Below are 7,322 nucleotides of genomic sequence, written 5' to 3' on the forward strand. Positions count from 1 at the left end.
TGTTAGGCACATGCATATTAAGGATTATTCTGTCTTCCTGGAGAATTGATCCTTTTATCATTATATGATACTTCTCTTTTTTTTTTTAAATATTTTTATTTATTTCTAGGAGAGAGAGAGAGAGACAGCGTGAGCAGGGGAGGGGCAGAGAGAGAGGGAGACACAGACTCTGAAATAGGCTCCAGGCTCTGAGCTGGCAGTCAGCACAGAGCCCGACGTGGGGCTCGAACCCACGAACCGCGAGATCGTGACCTAAGCGAAAGTCGGTCGCTTACCCGACTAAGCCACCCAGGCGCCCCTATAATACTTCTCTTTATCCATGAAAACTTTTCTTGCTCTTTGGTATGATCTGGTTGAAACTAATATAGCTACTCCAGCTTTCTCTTGGTTAGTGTTATTGTGGTATCTTTCCCCATTCCCTTACTTTTAATCTACATATGTCTTTTTATTGCAAGTGGTTATTTTTTTCATAGACAACATAATTTTGTCATGTTTTTTCATCCACTCTGATAATCTCTGTCTTCTAGTTGGTATATTTAGACCATTGACATTTTAAATGACTATGATATACTATAGTTGGATTCCTATCTACCATATGTGTTACTGTTTTCCATAGGCTACCCCCATCCTTTGTTCCTATTTTTGTCTTGTACTCTTTTTCTGCCTTTTGTGGTTTTAACTGAGCATTTTATATGATTTCACTTTCTCCCCTTTTTAGCATATCAGTTATACTTTTTTTTTAGTGGTTTCCCTAGAGTTTGCAATGGACATTCATAACTAACCCAAGTTCACTTTCAGAAAGCACTATGGTGGGGCGGTTAAGCGTCCGACTTCGGCTCAGGTCATGATCTCACGGTTCGTGGGTTTGAGCCCCGCGTCGGAGCAGAAACAGAGCCTGGAGCCTGTTTCAGATTCTGTGTCTCCCTCTCTCTCTGACCCTCCCCTGCTCACGCTGTCTCTCCCTCTCTCTCTGAAATAAATAAAACATTAAAAATTTTTTAAGAAAACCACTATGGCTTTATAGGAACTACAAGTACTTTATAGTAACCAAGTATTTCCAATTCCTTCCTCCCACGCCTTTGTTTTTGCTGCCATTCATTTTACTTACACATAAACTACAATCACCAAACACATTGCTATTGTTATTTTGAACACACTGTTACATAGTAGGTTAATTAAGAATAAGAAAAATAAAGTGTTTACTTTACCTTCTCTAACACTCTTCCTTTATGTGGATCTTTCTAGTCAAGATCATTTTCCTTCCTCTCTGCAGGGCAGATTTACTGGCAACAAATTTCCATATTTTTTGTCAGAGAAAGTCTTTCTCCTTCATTTTTTTACCCTTTATTTTTTTTTTAATTTTAGAGTGAGAGAGAGTATGTGTGACTAGGGGAGAGGGGCGGGGGTGGGGAGGAAGAGGGAGAGAGACAGACAGACAGAAGTAGGCTGGAGCCCAACTCAGGACTTGATCCCCACAATCTTGGGATCATGACCTGAGCTGAAATCAAGAGTTGGATGCTCAACCGACTGAGCCACCCAGGTGTCCCATTTCTCCTTCACTTTTGAAGGATACTTTCCCAGGATGCAGAATTCTGTGTTGGCGGGGTCTTTTTTTCTCTCAACACTTGAAATATTTCACCACGCTCTCTTCTTACTTGCATGGTTTCTAAGAAGTCAGAAAAGTCGGACGGATTTCTTACCTTTGCTCCATTATAGATAAGGTGTTCTCCCTCACCCCCTGGCTTCTTTTAAGACTTGATCATTGATTTTATGCAGCTTAAATATGATATGCCTAGGTGTAGGTCTTGAACATGAGAGGGGGAGCATTTAGCCTGATTGGTGCTCTCTGAGCGTCCTGGATCTGTTTTGATGTGTGACATTAATTTGGGGAAATTTGCAGTCATTATTACTTCAAATATTTCTTTTGTTCCTTTCTCTCATTCTTTAAAAAAATTTTTTTTAAATGTTTATTTATTTTTGAGAGGGAGAGAGACAGAGCACGAGCTGGGGAGAGGCACAGAGGGAGACACAGAATCCAAAGCAGGCTCCAGGCTCTGAGCTGTCAGCACAGAGCCCAACGCGGGGCTCGAACTAGTGAACCACAAGATCATGACCTGAGCCAAGGTCAGCTGCGTAACCAACTGAGCCACCCAGGCGCCCCTCCTTTCTCTCATTCTTTAGTATTCCCATGTGTGCATATTACACCGGAAGTAGTTCTCCCCAGTCCCTGGATATCCCATTCCGTTTCTGCTCTCATTTTTCTCTTAGCTTTTTCAGTTGTGGAAGTTTCTATTGGCATGTCCTCCAGCTCAGAGATTCCTTCGTCAGCCGTGCCGTCTATGAATGAGCATATCAAAGGCATTCTTCGTTTCTGCTGCAATGCTTTTTATCTCATTTCTTTTTGATTCTTTCTCAGAATTTCCATCTCTCTGCTTGTATTATCCTTCTGTTCTTCTGTGTTTTCTACTTTATCCATCGGTGCCCTTAGCATGTTCATCATAGTTATCTCAAAACCCTAGTCTGACTCTTCAAACATCTCTGCCAGATCTGAGTCTTGTTCTGGTGCTTGTTCTGTCTCTTCAGACTGTGGTTTTGCCTTTGAGTACGCATCGTGGTTTTCTGTTGAAAGCCAGACACGCTGATCCGGATAAAAAGCACTATAGTAACGCGCCTTTAGTGATGCGGTAGAAGGTGCATGGGGAGAGGGAAAGCCAAAAGGGCTATGGTGAGCTCTTGGTCTTTCAGTGCCCCTGGACCTCTGGACCGTGAACTTCACAAGTGCTTCCCAGCTTTCCCCCCTTAAGTGGGACAGGATGGCTAGAGCTGGCTGGAACTGGGTAGTTTCCTTCCTCCTGGTTGGCCGGGTTCTCATACAAGCAAGGCTCAGATAAAATAGGTTCTCCTGAGGGCAGGTGTTAAGAAGAACCAAGTCCTCCAGCGTATTTCAAAATGGTTACTTTGGGGGCACCTGGGTGGCTCAGTCGGTTAAGCATCCGACTTCAGCTCAGGTCATGATCTCACAGTTTGTGGGTTCGAGCCCCGCGTCGGGCTCTGTGCTAACAGCTCAGAGCCTGGAGCCTATTTCAGACTCTGTGTCTCCCCCTCACTCTGACCCTCCCCTGCTCACGCTGTCTCTCTCTCTGCCCCTCTCAGAAATAAATAAAAAATTTTAAAAAATGGTTACTTTGCTCTCCCCCTGCTGGAAGTGTGAATAGATTGTTCTCTGCTATTTGCTGTGAGAACTTGGTAGTGCTTCTGCCGGTGAAACTCACCCTCTAAGAACGGGCACCCTTAAGAGTTCCTAAATCGCAGTCTTGTCCACATGGAGCCTCTAGAAATCCAGCAATGATTGCTCCGGTTTTCCTGCCCAGCACTGTTCTCAGGAAGCTTTCTGCTTTGGTTATAAGCATCCATCTGTCTGTATCTTTAGTTTTTCGAGCAGTGGTTTGCCCTGTGTGCTCAGTTCCCTGGCAGATGTAAGAAAAGTTGTTTATTTTCCATTTGTTCCATTTTTTACTTGTTAGGAGAGAAGGTCCTTTCTTGCTGGACCGGAAACTCAAAGTCTCTCTTTTGCTTGTTGGTTTGCATGAGTTACTTGTATAGTCTATTTTTTTTTTGTATATTCGATGTATTAATTCCTTATTTATATTTTTTAATTCCTTATCATGTTTAGATTTACAAATATTTTCTCCCATCCTATCATATATTGCCCATGGTGTCCTCACTTGAAGAGAAATCCTTAATTTTGATATCATCAAATGAATCAATTTTTTTCCTTCTGGTTTGAGCTTTTGAAGTTTTATATAAAGAGTCCTTCTTAGAACCCAGGTGCCAAAGATGCTTTCTTTCTTTTTTTTTTTTTTTAAATATTTTTTATTTATTTCTAGGAGAGAAAGAGACAGCGTGAGCAGGGGAGGGTCAGAGAGAGAGGGAGACACAGACTCTGAAATAGGCTCCAGGCTCTGAGCTGTCAGCACAGAGCCCGATGTGGGGCTCGAACCCACGAACCGCGAGATCATGACCTAAGCGAAAGTTGCACGCTTAACCGACTAAGCCACCCAGGCGCCCCCAAAGATGCTTTCTTATATTGTCTTCTATCGATTTAGAGTTTTATTTATGCACTGAGGTCTTTTGCAATTTAGGGTGTTCCTTTTTAAAAACTTTTTAAGTTTATTTATTTATTTTAAGAGAGAGAGAGCATGAGCAGGGGAGGGGCAGAAAGAGAGGGAAAGAGAGAGAGAATCCCAAGCAGGCTCTGCACTGTCAGCACAGAGCCCGATGGTGGGCTCGAACCCACACACCATGAGATCATGACCTGAGTCACAACCAAGAGTCAGACGTTCAACCAACTGAGCCACCCAGGCTCCCCTAGAGTGTACCTTTCTATTTGGTGTCAGGCAGGAATCTCATTTATTTTGTCCACATAGTAAGCTGGTTTAATCTGTCCCTTCTATATTGATTTGTGATGGCTCCTACACATAGACTCCTGGTCTCATTTTGAGTTTTCCATTCTGTTCCCTGATCGATTGGTCTGTTTTTGTGCCAAAACAGTTGTTTTGCTCATTCGGCTTCATACATGGCTTTGTAATATGTCGCTCTTTGCTCTCCTTTTGCAAGAGTGACTTAGTCCTGTTTGTCCATATATATTTAAAAATTTTTTAATGTTTATTTATTTTTGAGAGAGAGAGAGAGATCATGAGTAGGGAAGGGGCAGAGAGAGAGAGGGAGACACAGAATCTGAAGCAGGCCCCAGTCTCTGAGCTGCCTGATGAGTCCCTGATGCAGGGCTCAAACTCAACGAACTGTGAGATCATGACCTGAGCCGACGTGAGACGCTGGACGCTTAACCAACTGAGCCACCCAGGCATTCCTGTCCATATACATTTTGGAATAACTTTTTCAAGTTCCAGAAAGCATACCTGGAATCTTTATTAGGATTTCATTGCACACGTAGATTAATTCACAAATAACGGACAGCTGTGTAATATGAAGTCATTTTATCCAAACGCATATTTCCCTCCATTGACTCAGGTTAGTTTCTCCATCCTTTTTTATAAAGTTTGAAGTTCCCTCTGTAGATTTCTTGCATATTCTTACTCAAGTTCATTCCTAGATATTGTACATGCTGTTTTGATTTTGTGAACAGAAGCTGGTTACTGCTGGTGAAGAGAAATGCTACAAAACTCTTTTTTTAGATTAATCTTGCATCGAGTGATTTGACTGAATTCTTTGCACAGTTTTAACAATCTATCTGTTGATTCTCTTTGTTTTCCAAGAAAAAGGAAAATGTTGCCTTTACATAATAATCGTTTTTATCTTTTCTCTTCTCACCCTTCTCTTACCCTTTCTTCCTTGATACATTTGCCCAGAACGTCCATGATTCTATATTAAATAGAGGCAGTACAGTTGGATTCCGTATTTCATTCCAGATCTCAAAAAGAATGCACTTCAAGTCTCTTCATTAAGGGAACGTTTGCCTTAAGTTTTTGCTATATAACCTTTACCAAGTGAAGGATGTGTCTCCTGTACCCTTAAATAAGTGAAAAATGTTATCAAGTGTTTTTTTTTCATCAATGAATTGAGATAATCATATTGGTCCTTTATTAATGGGATGATTTCTGATGTGGAACTCGAAATTCCTGGAATAAATCCAACTTGATCAAAACGTACTTCTTAAGATATATAATTGCATTAGTGCACTGATATTTTATTTAGGATTTTTATATTTACATTGTAGGGGAAAGGAGCCCTACTGTTTTCATCTACTGCTTTGTGTTTTACTGATTTTACAGTGATTAAGCTGGTTTCATAAAAATGGTCTGGACAGCATTTGCTCTTTTCTGACTTTCTGGAGAAACTTACATAAGATAGGAATTAACTGTTCCTTGAGAGTTTGGTACAACTCCAGAAATTCATAAACTTTTATTACCATGACTCCCCCAGCCCCACTGTTTCTCTGTGTTTACTACATAGTTTGAAGGACTTGGTTGAAATTAGTGAACACAAGTCTTACTTTCCCCAGATGGCTATGCACCGGAGAGCAAATACACACTTCAGAACAGTGGAACCACAGAGGCGCCACGGTGGCTGAGTGGGTTCAACGTCTGACTCTTGATTTCCGCTCAGGTCATGCTCTCCCGCGCGGTGAGATCGAGCTGAGCATTGGGCTCTGCACGGCGCATGGAGCCTGCTTCAGACTCTCTCCCTCTCTCTCTCTGCCGCTACCCCCCACTTGTGTGCACGCGTGCTCTCTCTCACTCTTTCTCTCTAAAAAAATAATAATAAAATAAATAAATAAATAAATAAAGAGTAGCGGCACCAGGTCGCACACCTCAATGTGACTGTCAACCCTAATAGTCTCTGGAGGTAAAAGGGCGACATCTTCTCTTCAAGTCCCTCCCTTCTGAGCCCTTATCATGTACCTTTGAACTCAGCCTCCTACTTTATTGAGAAAAGGAGACCCCTAGGGTCCCTTGACTCTCATCTACCTACTTCCAGCGACTGCCTGTCCACATCCAGTCCTCCTGAGGCCGAGGCAATCCCTACGGAACGCGCCCCCAAGCCCCCTCCCTTTCCCCCAGGGACCTCACTCCTCTAGACGCCCCTCTGTCTCCTGAAACTCAAACTCGCCCTCCCTACAGGGCTTCTTCTCCTCAATCGAATCTCACCCATCCCCAAAAAATCCCTCCTTTGTGTGCTGTGGGACGGGCATTCTCACGCGCTGCAGGTGGGATTGTAAATTGGCAAGATCCTTCTGGGAAGCAATTTGGTAACCCGAATCAAAAGCCTGAAAAATATTTGCACCCTTTGTCCCAGTTAATCCAGCCTCTGGAAATCCATCTAAGGAAGTGATCAGAAATGCTGACAAGAGGAGACGTTTAAAGATGTTAATCTCAGTGTTATTTTAGCAGCAAAAACTGGAAACAATCTAAAGGTTCATCACAGGGGATGGATGGGTCCAGCACACTGTGCTTAAACGTAATGCAATTCTGTGCAGTCACTGCAAATATAATTTTTAAAGACTGGCTGACATGAGAAACGGTCCACGAAAAATAAGTGAAAACAGCAGCATATGAACAACATAACACGGTGCGGTGCCAGGTTTGTTATATATAGAACTAGCTAACACTTCTGGAATGTTCGCTATTATATACATTCTCAGTCTTCACAATGTTCCTGTACAGTTAATACTGTTAGCCATGTTTTGTAGGGAAAGAAACCAACCAGAAAGAAAAACATCAGTATCTTGGGGGGTGGGGGGGGAGCAGGGGACATTACTGATGAATTTTGTTTTCTTCATTCCCTCTGTATTTTCCAATCTT

Source organism: Crocuta crocuta, unplaced genomic scaffold (genome assembly GCF_008692635.1).
Source record: "Crocuta crocuta isolate KB4526 unplaced genomic scaffold, BGI_CrCroc_1.0 scaffold130, whole genome shotgun sequence".
In the NCBI taxonomy this organism is placed as follows: domain Eukaryota; kingdom Metazoa; phylum Chordata; class Mammalia; order Carnivora; family Hyaenidae; genus Crocuta; species Crocuta crocuta.